Here is a 17341-nt window from a genome sequence, read left to right on the forward strand (position 1 = left end):
CAAGCGATGGAGGGTTATGTCTACATCATCAGGGGAAATGGAGGAGAAAATAGCCGTTCATCGAAACCATCAATTTTTATCAATAAATCGTTTTTGTGTTTTAATATTTCTTTTATATTATGGTTTATGGTATATATCTTCAAAGAACATTATTATGATTATTATTTAAACATGTTGTTTATGAATTAAATGCGCAGTTTCTATCAGTATACAAGACATTTGCAAGACAATGTTGACTGCAAGATTTTTTAAGCTCGGAAAACTCCCAGATGTGATTTTAACCACAATACGCCTATTTAACAACATTGGTTTACATACAGATACAACTGTCATAAGTGATTTTATGTTCGAGTATCAGCATGTGTGGATAATAACAATGTGTCTAATCAACCGTTTGTGGCAGTGCGCATACGCAGAAATATTAGCATAATATTGCGCTACCATATTTGGATAAATCGCATGACTTTTATGCGTATGCTATATTTAGCAAAGTAAGCGTATGGCTGTATACGGACTTGTTCTAAATAACTTGAATGAACCAATCAGGTAATGGAATGAATAAGTCGTGACACTTAGTCGAAATGGCCGGGACAGCTACCAGATGGTTATCTCTTGCGAACAAATACATGACTGAAAACATTTAATTAACGTTTACTCAAAAAAGTGTGCGTTATTGTTTAAGGTAAGTGTGTTGTTTTAGGTTTACCTATCTGTAAATAGAGTTTACTTTGTTACAAAAATATATTCCACGGAACATTTTTGAAACATGTTCATTTAAATATGTTATCTAATAAATTATTACAAAACCAAGATGCACATTAACATTTATTTTCATATTATTTACACAAAGTTCGATACACTGTATTCAGAAAGCAATATTATCCGATTGTAAAATAATATATTTTCTGAAAGATGATAATACAAAGCCATTAAAGAAATAACTTTAGCAACGACTATACTTAACACAATATATCGACGCTTTATATACTTAATGTATAGTAGTAATTAACAGCTCTTATTTAACTTTGGCAATAAAAGCAGTATGGCTTCCACGTTTCAGGCACCCAGTTTCCCAGACTCTTGATATTATGTGTACACGAAGGGGCCCTGGTCATATATGCTATTATTCATGACAATGTACTCTTTACCGGATAGTGGACCCTAAGTTTGATTCTTAAAACATGAACATACTGGTCTAGAAATTATCAGATTTTTTCTTATTAAGCAATATACCTTCTCTATACAATAGTTGAAGACCAGTTAAGCTAATAGTGACTTTTTTATGTGGTTTACAATTGTATTTCCGCTGTGTGTGTATTTCTCATGGAATTTATTGGATTATTCATATAAACGGTCATAAAAGAAAGAATGAGTTTGGATTTAACTGTCCTCATATAAGCAATTGATGTGTGGCTCACGCAAAAGTTCATGTAAATTAACGTTGTTCAAAAACAGATTTCCGAAATTTAAAAATACCTATACTCTGTTATGCTATCGAAATGAAATTTAAAAATCATTAACTATCTTTGTGTTAGCAATTTTTTATGGTATGATATTATCCATAATAAATGTTATCCATAATTAATTTATAAGTCGCCCTCACTACCTGAGGCTTTTTAAAAGAAAGTAATACGATGTGTTGAAATATTGTCCGTATTAAATAGATATAATGCATAGTTTTGAGCTAAGTTTGTTAGAAAAAGACGAATATCTTACGTGTCGAATGCTGACGCCGGATACTTAATGAAATAGGCTCTTGATTCAAACTGAAACTATTGCTCTTCAATGTGCTATTGTTAAAGTTGATAATTTGGATTTGTTGATATAATTAAAATTACAAAAATGCTTGATAGGATTTTCAGGAATGCAATACAACGTATATGATGTCCTCTTGACAAATATTTACCACCCGAAACTAATGCATAATGTTTGTAAAATGTTTGAGCTTGTATTTCTCCGTTTTTCAAAATAGCGCCCACTGCCAACAAGAGTGCAACGAATGAAAATGATATAATTTATTGATCCGATAATGAAATGTCTCAATTAAATTTGGCTTTAAAGATAACATATTTAAAATTTTTATGTTTTTCAAAATGTGTTTTTATATAAAAAAAATATATTTATCAATCTCTAATCAATGTATAATAGCTTTTTTTAGTTTGGCGCAATAATGGTATTGATAATTACAATAAAGCGTATACTCAGTTGGAAACATTATTTGTGTGAAACCTAAGCTTATATATAAACACACTTCCAGTCTTAACAAATCAGCTACTTAGACGCACATACTGTTTGGTATTTCTCATGATTGGATTGTTTCATTATAGACTTGCTTCTTATCGATCGTTATCTGTCGGTCTATCCGTCCGCCTTTCAGCTATTTCTCAAAAGGAATTGAATATACTTAGACTTATCTAAGATTTCTTGAGAAGAATTATGCGTGAATGATGCACGGCCTGGTTATTTTTAATAAAAAAAACCGCAACTTTATATTGAAATTACTTAAAGAATCATGAAAAAATATAATTAAACTTCTTATACTCGCTAGGATATCAATTTAACATATCTCCACTTTCCAGTAATTGTCTCTTTTCATCCACCCGTTTGTCTTTCCGTCTGCATTAACTGAAATAACGTGAAAAGTTCATAAGATAAATAGTTGCTTTGATAAAACACTCTAACCGAAATGAAACCACCTTGTTATCAAATGTTTGCCACCAAGCCAAATTATCTTGAGCCGTACATGACCGATATATGTATGTGTAGATTTATGCAAAGATAGTTTTCATATACCACTAAACATACACAGTTCAAGTTTGGTTTAACGGGCGGAGCCAGTGTGGGGAACCAATCTTGTATTTCTTGGAAGAAAAGGGATAGCCCTACCCCTAAACCAAACCGACCCACTTATCTCATGATCACAAATCAGCCCCCCACTCCCTCCCGGAAATTTCAATTCATAAAATAAACTTAAGTTTATTATCAAAATTCATTTCACAAAATATTGCTGATATGTGATTTGTCCGTGAGCATTTAACCACAGCTACGCCACTTATTGTAATATCAATTTATTAAATGAAACACTATATAGAAGGGGAGGAATTGAAATCATTTTCAAAATTTTCACATCAAGTTTTCGAGTGGGACAATACTTAAAAACAAATCGAATATTCATCCGATTTAATGCAAATTGTCGTTTTATATGCACTTGGGCACCAAATACAAGTAGCTTTTGCCGAATAATAATTGAAATTGGCTCCAGATTCAAACAAAAAAACTGCTCTTAAATATTTTATTGTTAAAGTGGATCGTTTTCTTGATACAATAAAATAACACAAGTGCTTGATAGTAGATCAAGCATAATTCATCGCGACGTATACGGTGTCCTTTCGACAAGTACCACCCGAAAGAACTGTATAACGTTTTTTGTTTAATGTTTGAGCTTGTATTTCTTCATCTTTCAAAATGAAACAACTGCGAAAATGACTTCTCCAACTGACATTTATATAATTGATTGATCCGATCATGAAATGTCTCACTTAAATTTGGCTTTAAAGATTACATAAGATATGAGTGTTTTTTCAAATATGTTTTTTATCAGTAAGATTTATGTTCCCTTATCAATGTATAATGGCTTTATAAGGTAGCGCTATTGTGGAGATTTTTATTGTTATTGATAATTAAAATAAAGCGTATACTCGGTAGGAAACTTTATTTGTATAAAACTTTTGATATACACATTCTTTCAGTGTTTACAATGCAGCTACTCAGAGGTACATATTGTTTGCTATTTCTCACAATTAGATTTTAGCAATATCAGCATATAGAGCTATTTACTTCACCGTGGAAAGCATAGGTTTCTCGTACGTACATTATATACGTACGTCCGATCGAATGTTGTCTGTCTTTCTATCCGTCCGTCTTAAGCAATTTCTCAAAAGGTACTGAAAATACTAGAATGATTTAAGAATGCTCAAAAAGATTATTCGAGTATGATGAACGACCATGTAAATATTGGAATTACTTAACAAACTCATGACATACATGTTTTAACCATGAAACTTGCTATACCCGCTTGGCTATGAATTTGTCATATCTCCACTTTACAGTCACTGTCTCTATTCATCAACCCGTTTATCTGTCCTTCCGTTTATAATGAACTAACGTGAAAAGGTTGTAAGATAACTAATGAGTTGCTATGATAAAACACTCTTAACAATTCCACCTTGATATCACATGAAACATAGTTATCATATACCACTAACCAGTGTGAAGAACCCACCTTACATTTCTTGGGAAATTTGCTTTTGTTGATGAGGGAAAGCCTACTCCTGACCACCCCCTCCCGATCCACTTACCTCATGATCACTAATCAGCCTCCTCCATGTTTTTTTTTAATTAAAATTCGTTTAAAAAACGCCTGTTGTTAGGTCACAGGTCGTGAGCATTTAACTACAGGTACGCCACATATTGTTAAATTAAACTATTTAAAGAAACCACTTTATTAGAGCGGATGAATTAAAAATATTTTTTCAGTTTCAATATGCTTGTTAATTGACATATATATTTTTCGAGAGAGAACATTCTGAAAAAAACAAAGGGAACGTTCATCTGTTTAAATTCAAATTTACTTTGTACATGCACATGGACACCAACTACAAGTAGTGAACGTTTGCGCCCACGAAATGAATAATTATTTTTATGAAAAATGTTCCAGCGATATTAAAATTTAAATCTTTAAAAAGAATACGCAGTTGTATGTCATTTGCAACGATTTTATGATAGCTGTACATGTTTCTTAAAACCTGTTCAACAAAAGTAGCATATCTTTTTAATCCGGTAAAAATCAAATTATGGTGCTCTTTTATATCTTTGAGATAGGCGTCGTTCATTAAGCTTTTCTTATAAATTGTATTTTCTTTTAATTTCATGCATTATTTTGACGTAGGTCGTTGGCGGAAATATATTCATGTGTAGTTTTTTGAATACATATATGGTTGTGCTCATATCTTGACCCTAAAATCCTCGGATCTTCAAATAATTGTGTAATTTTAATTCACGGCCGTTGATCAAGGGCGCCACCTCTTTTCGGCGATGCATTCATGAATGAGCCAATGCTAATTCCGAGGTGGCGCTAAGGACCGGATGTTTTAAATTTCAAGGATCATTCTTTAGGGTTAGTAGATTTTATATGTTTTTCCAACATATTTCGCATTATTTTAAAAATCATGCAATGTAGTGCGATTAAGTGAAGATTCATTCATCCACAAATGTACGGAAACATACAATCTGAACCCATTTGGAAACGTGGTGACATTAATAAGTTGTTCCATGGTGGAGTTTTTGAAAGGGAATTGATGTGTTTTGCCTGTGTGACGAGAAAAAGTCCACCAGATTGATACGCTTATGGCATCAAACAATTGCGCGCAACATTTACTAGTTGCAACATGCCCAAACAAATTGGCCTCTTGCAGACCTAATAGATAATTTTGTATTTTTCCAAAAGAGATGGAGCCAATGCCGTAGATGTGGCGCTAAGGACAGGAGGTTGCGCTAATGCACGATATATGAATCATCACATGATTACATTGGATAGATTATGTTCCTTTTCATATTTCTTTTTTCTTGTTCAACGTATTTACGTAAACCCAACAGAACATATACACATTCTATCAAAACAGGATGTAAATATACAAGTAGGCAACTCAATTAAGATGTCGGCAACCCGAATAAAACATATTGTACAATATAAACCCAAAATATGTTATACTAAATAAATTCAATAATAACATTTTCAACATTCTCAAAATATTTCTTCCCAGTTAATGTGTTAACAGTATACAGTAAGATAATTTACGAAATTATCATAAGAAATTACTTCTGCTTGAAATGATGAGATTTGTCCCCCAATCTAAATGCTTAATTCACTAAAAGGCAAAGGTATATGAATTATTATTACTAGGCTAAAATATGTCCTTTTCCCCACTTACTTAAAAAAATAGGATAGCCCGGTCTTTAACAGTTAATTTGTTTATTAAACTCGAGTAACTTTCCAGTTTTAAAGCATATTCAATGACAGAAATCATCATAATCTATTTGCACCACATGTTTCTTCATAATTATGTAAACGTCACTATTTCGATTATATATCACTACCATCGAATAAAGCAATTTTTTGAACATTCAACCTGGAATACCAATAACAAAAGTACGGTTGGTAACGAAAACTTAAACAGCTGAACGTGTTCATTGGCGCCATATCATTGGAATTGGCTCCATCTCTTTTGGAAAATACAAAATTATCTATTAGATCGACGAGTGGCGAATGTTTTTGTTCATGCAACAACTTGTAAATGTTCAAAGCAAGGTATAAAGGTACCCACGTTTCCAAATGGGTTGTGATTGTGTGTCTCTGTACATGTGTGGATGAATTAATAAATATTTGCTGAATTGTACTAGATTTCCCGATTTTTTAAATAATGCGTAATATGTTGAAAAACATATATAAAACTTACTCACCATGCAGAATTATCCGTTAATTTTTAAAATATCCTGTCTTTAGCGCCACATCGGAAGTAGCATTGGCTCATGTAGTAATGCATCACAAAAAGAGGTGACGGCCGTGATAAACGGTCGTGTAATTGTTTCCGGTATTACCCGCCTTGTATCGGCACCGTTATAACATTGGTAGGAAGCACCCCATAAGGACATGGTCATTGACGATCTAAAACCGTTGTTCGTTCCTTGGCCTGAGCCGAAAGACCAAATTACGGCAAATCAGAAGCACGTCTCGCAGACGGTTGCTTGTTTATCAAGAGATAACAGTACCCTGATGTGGGATCTTGGCAGACTGTAATTCTTACAATTTGCGTTGCGCAGTGGTAGCGCATCCGCTTACGGATCCTGACTACACTGTACACTGGTTTAAATACAAGCGACGACAGTTTTTTTTTGTTCAACTTCTTTTCCTGGTGATATTTGGAAACATGCCAAAATATGCAAACACCCTAAAATACGTGGATCGGAACGAGATAATAATGAATGGTAACAAAACAAGAAAGACAGAGATTTAACTTTGCCCTTAGCTTCCAACAAACAATCATAAAATGTATTACTATCAGACCTGCGCTCCAGATTAGTTAACCAAGGGGTGCAGTTCTATATCCCACCAATGTCCCACTCTGTCTACTTGGACATGCTCTTGTTTTGATTTTATCATGTGATTATAAAGGACGTTGTATTTATCAATAAATTAATATGAATTTTTACACTGAAACTAGTTTTAATTTTAATAGAAAATGTGTTTTTAATTTAAAATCATATAAGTAGAAATATTTACATTCCTTTCTTATCAGAGCTGGTGCAAGTATCCATTTTAATTTTTAACCATACAACCTAGTCATGTTCAACAAGCTTGTTCTGTAGAATAACAATCAAAGAAATCGTGTTTTTAGCGACACGTGCATAAAACAAAATTATATATTTACCAAACCGTATTCCCACAACGATGGTCGTCTTGAGCATCGGCAAAATTTTCCTCGATGTCCGAGTCAGAATCGGAAACATCTGCCCTACTGTCACTAAATTCTGGCTCATACATGAACGTGTAACGTAATTACGTATTGTTCGTGGAGAACACACAGTAACAAACAAAGTTCATTTCTGTTTTGCATCGCGATTTATTTCTGTTGAGTATTTTCTAATACAACGCTTGCTAATGTTCGTGAAATACAATTTTACAGCGCGGCGGCCAATATGGCCGCCACGTCAAGAAAACGTGACAAATCTAACCGCAGAATTCTAATGCTTAATTCTGACCAAACATCTACATTTTGTCTACAGGTTAATTTGCATAAAACTCCCTGATACCTTTGATTGGTCATTAGTGTCCATTTCTTCACGTTCTTATGTTGATTGGTTGATTTGCTAAATGTACTAGAGAGACCAATTTATTCATTTATTATATACCTGTTTAATGCTTTTAATAAAATACAGGTTGTATCAATCGTTGAAATAAAAAATCCCGTATTACGCTACTCGCTGTTTCCGATTCCGTATTTCCATACTAGCCGGACTACTTCGACTAAATTTGTCAAAGTTTAATGTACTTTGACGTCACATTACACGCACCGAAAATCAAAATAGTTTATATTACGAAATATATTACGCAGTACATCGTGTGACGTCATTTCTGTGACAAAACACACTAGTTTTATCTAAACTCTGTAAGAACATGTCGGACGTGGCGTTTTTTTAACAATAAACTATGTGTTAAAAACGTATTTTGGAGTGTGTGTTTATCATGCATAAATGTATATTTCGATAGGAATACAATAACATAGTGTGGTTTAAACTAAATTTCGATAAAGACATGGAAGATAGAAGTGAAAGTGCATATCGTTTAAACGTTTTTGTTATACTAGTAAACATCGGATTAAAGTTGTCAAATTAATTGGTATAACAATTGGATTAACGATGGCATTAAGGTAAGCGTGTCGGAAACCTGTGTTTTCCCGGTTCGAATGTTTACACGTTAATATACATAAACTGTATTCATACGCGTCTTAAATAAAATATGGCGTACCGTTTAAGTCATTGTTTTGTCAGTTTTGTTAAAGTAAAAATACATTTGTTAACTGTTTTCGTTAGTTGTTGTATATAATAAAAGGAATATTACGCTAGTCAATTGTTCCAAGAGTTTGTTTCACTCTCGTGGCTTGTGCCACGAGAGTGATCCGCCTCTCGTGTGATACGTCATCACACAAGCCACTCGAGTGATACAAACTCTTGGAACAATTGACTAGCGTAATATTCCGTATGTATTTACACGTTTGTCGAATACTCCAAAATTTAATTACTTTGTGATGATATAAAGTTTTTACGTTACGTTTCCCGGTGCAATATTTTGTATGACCTATGCAAATAAGGCTTTTCGGTGACCCTTTCATATGGCCTATTTAAATGACTATATGAGGTAATAACAATCCTATGTCAATATGTTGATAATTTTGTTAATTGAATGCTTTGTTAAATATATGGTCTCTCGATTCTCCTATCTAAATATATTGTCTTCGACTTTTCAATTTGTTGACTTAGTCTACTTCACCATGAATGTAAATGTATTTCATGTTCTTACTTGCAAGAGATCTTAATTCAAGTTCTAGTTAATGTGTACTCTTAGATTATTTGTTAATGGCCAATATATCACAAAAAATCTTTATTAAATTTCCAAACATCATCCTAATAATCAACTATTTTCTTTATAGAACCCTTATTAACATTCAACTATTGATATAAGATGTATCATAATAATATGCTGTTACATTACAAACGGTTGAACGGATAACACATCATTATCACTATCATCTTCCATTTCCATCATTTTTGTAAGAAAAGTTGCGAGAAAAATACATTCGAAGCCATATAACATCGGTTCGATATTAAGAACACGAACAATTGGAGAAAATGACGTCACTTCCGGGTTGAATGAAAATGGCGAGTAATTCGTAATGTGTGAAAAATCGCGACTTTGTCGTATTCGTTCTCGTTTATAACACAGTTATTGTTTTAAAAATCGCGGCACGTCACCTAAACATCCGTTCATTTACTTGCTCGCAAAATATCCAGCTCCCTTAATAGAAATTTTTGATTTTGCGATTGATATAGGATTGTTTGCAATATTTCACCACTACTTGTACATTTATGTGTAATTATTAAAAAAAAACTTTTCTTTTTGATAGCCTTTTAGATTTTCATTCAGTCAATTGTTCCGTATAATATTGACGTCAGCAGAAACTTCAATGTATCATGCCAATTGACTTTCAACGCCGTTGGCGCTCTGTTTTAATTTCTGACATCGCTTTGAATGTATGACCAGAAGCTAACCAGTTTGAATTGAAAAAAAAGCCTGATTCGTCTAGCAATTAAATTCGTTTAAAAAATGAGCGCAAAACAAATACAACCTATAGTATTGATTCATATATTGAACTAACATTAAAGGACATGCAGAGCGTGCATTCCGATCTCTTTTTAGATGTCCGTTGTATATGAAACATCGCTGTAATTTTAGTTAATGACCTCATCACGCTGAACCTTTGGAATCATGATTCTGGATATTGTTATTGTGTTTGTTAGGCTAACATCAATAATTGATTTTTTTAAAATGAATACACTTTTTTACGTTACACTTTCATGATGGTCTCATTATGTATCACCTGACCAGACTGCAAGATGCGCAGGCTGGGTGGGCTATAGCTTTGATGGCAGCATATGGCATAAGATCCATTTTAGCATGACGCGGGTCTATAAAAAATCTCATTGCGTATTGTAAATGGCACATTTTAGCACAATGCTCTTCGATATAAAATTGAATTCAAAATAGCAAATATATCAAACTATCAAATTTGGGTAGCCATTTCGAGCGTTCAGGAACGATCTCCAGACTTGCTGACCGAGTATGGCAAGCATTTGTGGCTAGATTATGAAACGATTGTCCTCTTATCGTGACCCTATACTATTTGGGAGGTGTTTGTTTTCTCAACTTGAAAGCAAAACTTTATTTATCGATAGTCAATTATGTCTTCCCCTGATTATTTAGTGACCGATTGCAAACCCTGAAATTTTGCGAGATGGATTTTTATCGCGTAATTGTAATTGGACCAAAATGTGTGTCTATGTGTTTGAACATGCAGAAAATAGTCCGGAATTCCTTTCACTGAAAGTGTTACATCCTTTACGCTGTGCAAAGACATAGTGATGTAGCCAAAGTTCAGAGGATTTCTCTCGAATTAATCTATGAAATATTCGAATGTATTAATTCGTGTCTGCTTGCGTTGTGTAAAGGTCATATAAGGTCTTATTGTACATGTTGAATTTTGATATGGTGTCAAACAAGTGTGTAAAGGGAATTTCCATCATGCAATTATATTCTTTGTGTTAAATGTATTAAATATTCCATTAATGTTCATTTAATATGATGGTGAATGCAAATTTATTTTATATTAACTGGTTATCATTATCTTATTTTCATCATATTTTCTATGCTTTCAGAACGTCTAAAAAAGACTTGCTGTTGTTATTTCGTCTAATTTATTTCTATAGCATAATTAGGATGATAAACAGTGCACACACATCTCCACCCGTGCGCTAAGACACACTCTTTATTAATTTGAATGGGTTGTGTTTATTTTAAACTTGCGATGAAAAAGCTATAACCTAACTTTCAAAATGAGTTGCGTCTAAGATTATGCAATAGCGAACAACTTTAGTGCCTTCAGCGCTTTGCTTATACATGCTGTGTTATTTATATGTAATGTATTTATACTATTACGCAATTGCTCATTTTTAGAAGTTTAATTTATTTTCATCAAAGGTCATAATTGCTTTCTCTGTCTCTCACTGACAAGCTTTTGTGACATTTAAATATATATGAAAGATACAGCATTTTACAAGTGGCCTTTAAAATATTATATATTTATATCCGGCTCTACCGTTTTCACTATTTTACTGTTGCGTTATCAATAACGTACTATCGCTTTGTCATTATCGTACCTTCGCCTTGTCAGTACCGCGCTTTCACGTGATCACTTTCGTATTTATTTCCTATGTGGTCCTTGTGAGTTGGTGGCATGACCCAGGGACGATAAACTAATTTTCATATAATTTTACAACAATCAGTTATAATAAATAACTATATATTGTATTCTTAATTAATTTAAATCAAGTAAAAAATACAAACTTTGTCACATATGTGCAATGTTAAAGTTTTAAACAATAATAAATATAATACATACTATTTATCGATTATCAAATTGTTAAAAGATAAAATACTAAACCTATTTGAAATAACTATATTTAAGCTAAGAGCTGATACATATGATTACAGTTAAAAAAAGCTTAATGAACAGGTACAATGTACCTAGTGTGTGAACTAATCTATACTTGATGAAAATTGTTTTTTGACATCAATCAATTGAACTACTGTAGTTTATCAATACCTGTCTAACTGGTCGGTAAACTGTTCCAAATTTGGCACGTAGGAAGCGGAAAGTGTTGGGGTCCGACCGTGGGGAAAAAAGAAACCCCCCGTTCTTGCATAATCTTCTGATGTATTAATGTACAATGTCTTGAGGGACAAGAAGTAGTGCATATAACTGAGGTCACATTGTCCTCAACTTAAAAAGTACAAATATCACGAATTGTTCGACTACTTTGTTGACTGGAAACGACATAAGAGATTCAGATTGTTTGTGACGATCATGAGTACTCTTATCAAAGTTTAGAAAAAATATGATCAAGTAATTCTGTGTAACCTGCATTTATAATAGCTTATCCGAAAATCCGTTTTGCGAAAAGATAAGTATTTGTTCAGAAAAGCATTTTCAAGTCTGCGAGTTATATCAACAACCCTAGGACGATCTTTATTCTAAAAATAATCATTGATTTGTCTTTTTTATTTTGAAATATATATCACGTATCTGTCTATATTTGCAACTCAACAATTTGTTGGCGTTTTTTATTCCAATAATAAAAAGAATATTTAAAAATAAAGACAAACATATTTGTATGCCCCCCTTCGAAGAAGAGGGGGTATATTGCTTTGCTCATGTCGGTCTGTCGGTCTGTCGGTCGGTCTGTCGGTCTGTCGGTCGGTCGGTCCGTCCACCAGGTGGTTGTCAGACGATAACTCAAGAACGCTTGGGCCTAGGATCATGAAACTTCATAGGTACATTGATCATGACTCGCAGATGACCCCTATTGATTTTGATGTCACTAGAAAAAAGGTCAAGGTCACGGTGACCAGAAATAGTAAAATGGTTTTTGAATGATAACTCAAGAACGCATACGCCTAGGATCATGAAACTTAATGGGTAGATTGATCATGACTTGCAGATGACCCCTATTGATTTTGAGGTCACTAGTTCAAAGGTCAAGGTCACGGTGACCCGAAATAGTAAAATGGTTTCCGGATGATAACTCAAGAACGCATACGCCTAGGATCATGAAACTTCATTGGTAGACTGATTATGACTCGCAGATGACCCCTATTGATTTTGATGTCACTAGGTCAAAGGTCAAGGTCACGGTGACCCGAAATAGTAAAATGGTTTTCGGATGATAACTCAAGAACGCACACGCCTAGGATCATGAAACTTCATAGGTAGATTGCTCATGACTTGCAGATTACCCCTATTGATTTTGAGGTCACAAGGTAAAAGGTCAAGGTCACGGTGACCCGAAATAGTAAAATGATTTTCGGATGAAAACTCAAGAACGCTTTTGCCTAGGATCATGACACTTCATAGGTACATTGATCGTGACCCGCAGATGACCCCTATTGATTTTCAGGTCACTAGGTCAAAGGTCAAGGTCACAGTGACAAAAATCGTATTCACACAATGGCTGCCACTACAACGGACAGCCCATATGGGGGGCATGCATGTTTTACAAACAGCCCTTGTTTTAATTATGCCGTTCTGTGAATAAGCGGTTGGTTTTAAGAACTGTTGATTCTGTTTATGCCAGGATTTGGCATTCTGTATTATATAATTATACATACCTTACTATATACAGAAACAATTTTGTGCAGTTTTTCATGCCATTATCACCGTTGCGGGGTCATTATAAATATTCGGCACTAGGGCCGATTATTTATAATCGGCCCTCAGAATGTGTGCGCGTGACGTTCAACTGGAAGAAATGGCGTCCACATTCAGTCTTAGCCACAAATCAATGAAATAATCAATCATAATAAGATTATTAAATGACAGGTATCACGCAATTTGGACAATACAAATATCGATTGAAACTGAAACTCTGCTTTGCATTATATTGATGCCTCTATTTGAGCTTCAACAGGATTCACCAAACAGCAAAATTTAAAAAGTAAAAGACACACCTACATCTATGACAACTTTAATCCGATGCGTATAATAAAAAAAAACGATTTGGAATCCGTTTTCTGTTATTCTATCCGTTTATCTGTATTTATTTTGAATCAATTTTTGTTAAACGATTGTAGCGAATGCTAAGCACTGTCACCAAAACATGATTTACAAAATCGAATGACTCGTCGGAGCGATTACAAGAATTTTATTAAAGCTTCCAAGTATGCTCGACAAATGCACAATCCGGAATACGTTTTTGTTTTTGTTCGATGCTTCAGAACTATTAAATATACACCTTGTACGTCCGAATAGCTAAAACTGGTGTGTTTCGTCACAGAAATACATCATAAATTGCGTAATCAATTGAATGAAAATACGGAAAGGTGGTTCTGTAATCAATTTTAGTGAAAGAACAAAACAAAGATAAACAAAACAAAGTAAGATATATTTTATAGACGTCAATACACGGCTGAGCCGGGCCTGGCAGTGATAATCGGCCCCAGGTCTTAAACGGCCGTCGGGCTAAAGCCCTCGGACCGTTATGCTCCCTGCGGGCCGATTTATAGTTTGTTATTAAAATACGATATTGGTGTTTAATCATTATACTAGAATGTGGACTTACTGTTTGATTGATCCATGACTTGATACAATGTAGACTGAACTTGTCACCTTTGTTCCTTGAATTGCTGTCTTCAAGAGTCGCATACATTTACACCAAACTGCTGGAACTAAAAGCATGCTTAAGGTTCTAGGATCCGCACATGGTATACGGTGCGTGGAGGCATATATACTTGCGCATTCTGCTTGGTTTTTAATGTTCGGAAATATCATGAATATCGTATAATTTAGCAGCAGGAAACGACCAGTGAATTGTTTAACACATTTCCTATAACGTCTTGGTTTCACAACTTGTTCAAAACGTCCAAATCGTGGTCGGTTTTACCGGTAATTCCGATAAGTCCACACAGAAGGACTCCTTGAGATCCATCTACCTCACCCTTATTTTTTATTTCGGCTATTATGATAACATCTTCTATAGAGCATTCTACAACTGAAATCCGAGCTAAATTAATCCTTAGTCATTATACCTATTTATACGGACATTTCATCATCTGACAATTCTGAGAATCTTGGCGTACTTACATCGATATCGTATGTAGAGTCTTCTGTGTTACTTAAAGACCTCATCATGTGAGATTCAAATCCATCATGGTTTGGTTACGACGCGTTTGGAATTTCGTTCCTAACTTTCGTTAAATCTGAATACTGACTATCGTTACCTGTGGGCGTATGTAGGACTAGAAAACTAAAAAAAAATAACACGACAACGCTGTATTGACAAAAGTAATATGTCCTTATAAGCGATAAATGACCCGAGTAATGAATTTCAAACACAGTAAAACGCTGAATCTATTTTTTGGCAAGTTATTATTTCCAAAATTTTAAGCACAGCACAAAACACTAGTCACAGTACAAAAAACGTAACAAACACAAAATATAATTAAACTACATGATCACGAAATCAGATATGTACACCTTATTGCAAAATTAGACTCAGTTCTATAATTTTGTTACGTGTTTTTAATTGTTTTACTTAAAATCGGATGTCTGGTGCTTATGACAGTTCTTGCTTGCGTATACAGCTTTTTGTCTTACGAAATCTTTTGAACACTCAATAGGCTATTTTATCTACTGGCATTTTGATCAGATACAAGATAATCGTGCATACACAAATTATTTAAGAAAATCTTATTATTGTATTGAATAGTTTGTTGTCAAATAAACAACGACCGTACGTTTAGCTGCGCATCAGTTAAATCTCGAATGCTAAGCAAAAGTGATTTGACGCCATGCATATAATCTTACAGACTTGGGTTTTTCTTTACAACAAAATATAACATACAATAACTATTTCGATAATTTTAAAATTTAACGAAATATTTTTACGAAGCTTGTCGTTTGTCAGCCACAGCAGTTCAATCGATTGATTAAACTCCCTTTCATTTAACTCATACAGTCTCTCACATAAACTAAGAACGAAACACTGCGCATGAAAAGGAAAATGGTTACGGTACATACTATTAATAGAAATACTACTCGTTGTAATCAATAACAAAATAACAGCAGAAAAGATGGTTTTAAAATACGATATAATAGTTCTATGACTTCATCGGTAACAACAACGGAGAACACGAAATTGCACAATTTCGAATATGCTAAATGGATCTTTTGTATATCTTAAAAGTGGCATAAATAAAATCTTGCCATTTTTCAAACTGTGTATTACTATTGTGAATGTATATATTGTGTAAAGTTTATATTGATTACGTTAAAAATTGATCAGGGATGTGAAAATGCTACAATTGTTTACTTAGTATTTTGGCGAATGACGTTCATTGATGAAACATGCGAACTTCACTATGGGGATAAATGCAACGTCTCAACTGTTTGTTATAAGCGTGATCTAGGGATTTGTTAGCTCCGCCCATAACTATTTCTGAACAACATATGGTTTATTTCATTATTTGTATATATGTTGGTTAATTCTCGCAATGTTAGAATAATATATTCCATAACTTTTATTGCAACACAAAGTTAACTAAACAATAACATATCAATTTAATAAGATGTGAAAAGGTGTTTTTGTGAATGAGGTCATTACAGCTGATTATTGTCTAGAAATAGACGCCAAGCCCTTAAAGTTTACCATGCAAACCAAGATCGGCTTTAAGTAAACACTAACAGTACATAATCTTATCGCGGTGTCGTCACACTTTAATTGGGCAAATCCGAAATGCTGATTGGCATATCAAATACAGTGGTAAGAACTTAAGAAGTATTATTATATAGGTACATGCAGAATGTTATTAAAGTACTATTGACTTTGCACAAATACATTGTATGTGCGATGGCATGTGCCATTCAATACATAAAACATACGTCCACACCGATGGAAGAATAATAATGTGTTTGTTGAAATTGAACGAGAATGGTATGTAAGTAGATGTGTGTTACGTGTTTTTGTATTGTTTGTGTGAGCAAAATGGAACTTATGCTGCTAATGGCATTACTTATTTGCTCATGGAGCTTTTTGTCCAAAATAAGCTTATAAATAATAAATTATACTCTTACACTTTGAACAAAACAACGAAAATTGTGTAAAAACAAATTATAATCTTTTTTTATAACACAAGGCCGGAAGTTTAGATGCGTATGTATAGTACAAGTACTACAAGTGAATGTTCAAAATCATGGGCTTAATATTTGAAAACATATGTCGACAGTATTAACTGTTTGATTGATTTTTTTTATATTCCTTATTTATATTGAAGAGATTGACGTATTTTTCTCGATTACCACTACACATATTACACAAAGGCAAGGACAAATTGGGTGATTATACGATTCACGTTTATACCGAAGTTTTGGTAAAATTAAACACATAATGCTCCCAA

At 33.7% G+C, this 17341-nt stretch overlaps 1 protein-coding gene across 1 annotated transcript in view; it reads left to right on the top strand.

The window, feature by feature from the left end:
• The first annotated feature begins 225 nt into the window (after positions 1 to 225).
• LOC127843598 (uncharacterized) overlaps positions 226 to 17341 on the top strand; it is a 49028-nt gene continuing 31912 nt past the window's right edge. Inside the window, exon 1 of the mRNA XM_052373280.1 lies at positions 226 to 682. The gene's annotated coding sequence lies outside the window, so the exon portion shown is untranslated. The remainder of the gene's footprint in view (positions 683 to 17341) is intronic.

This window comes from Dreissena polymorpha, chromosome 9 (genome assembly GCF_020536995.1).
Source record: "Dreissena polymorpha isolate Duluth1 chromosome 9, UMN_Dpol_1.0, whole genome shotgun sequence".
NCBI lineage: Eukaryota > Metazoa > Mollusca > Bivalvia > Myida > Dreissenidae > Dreissena > Dreissena polymorpha.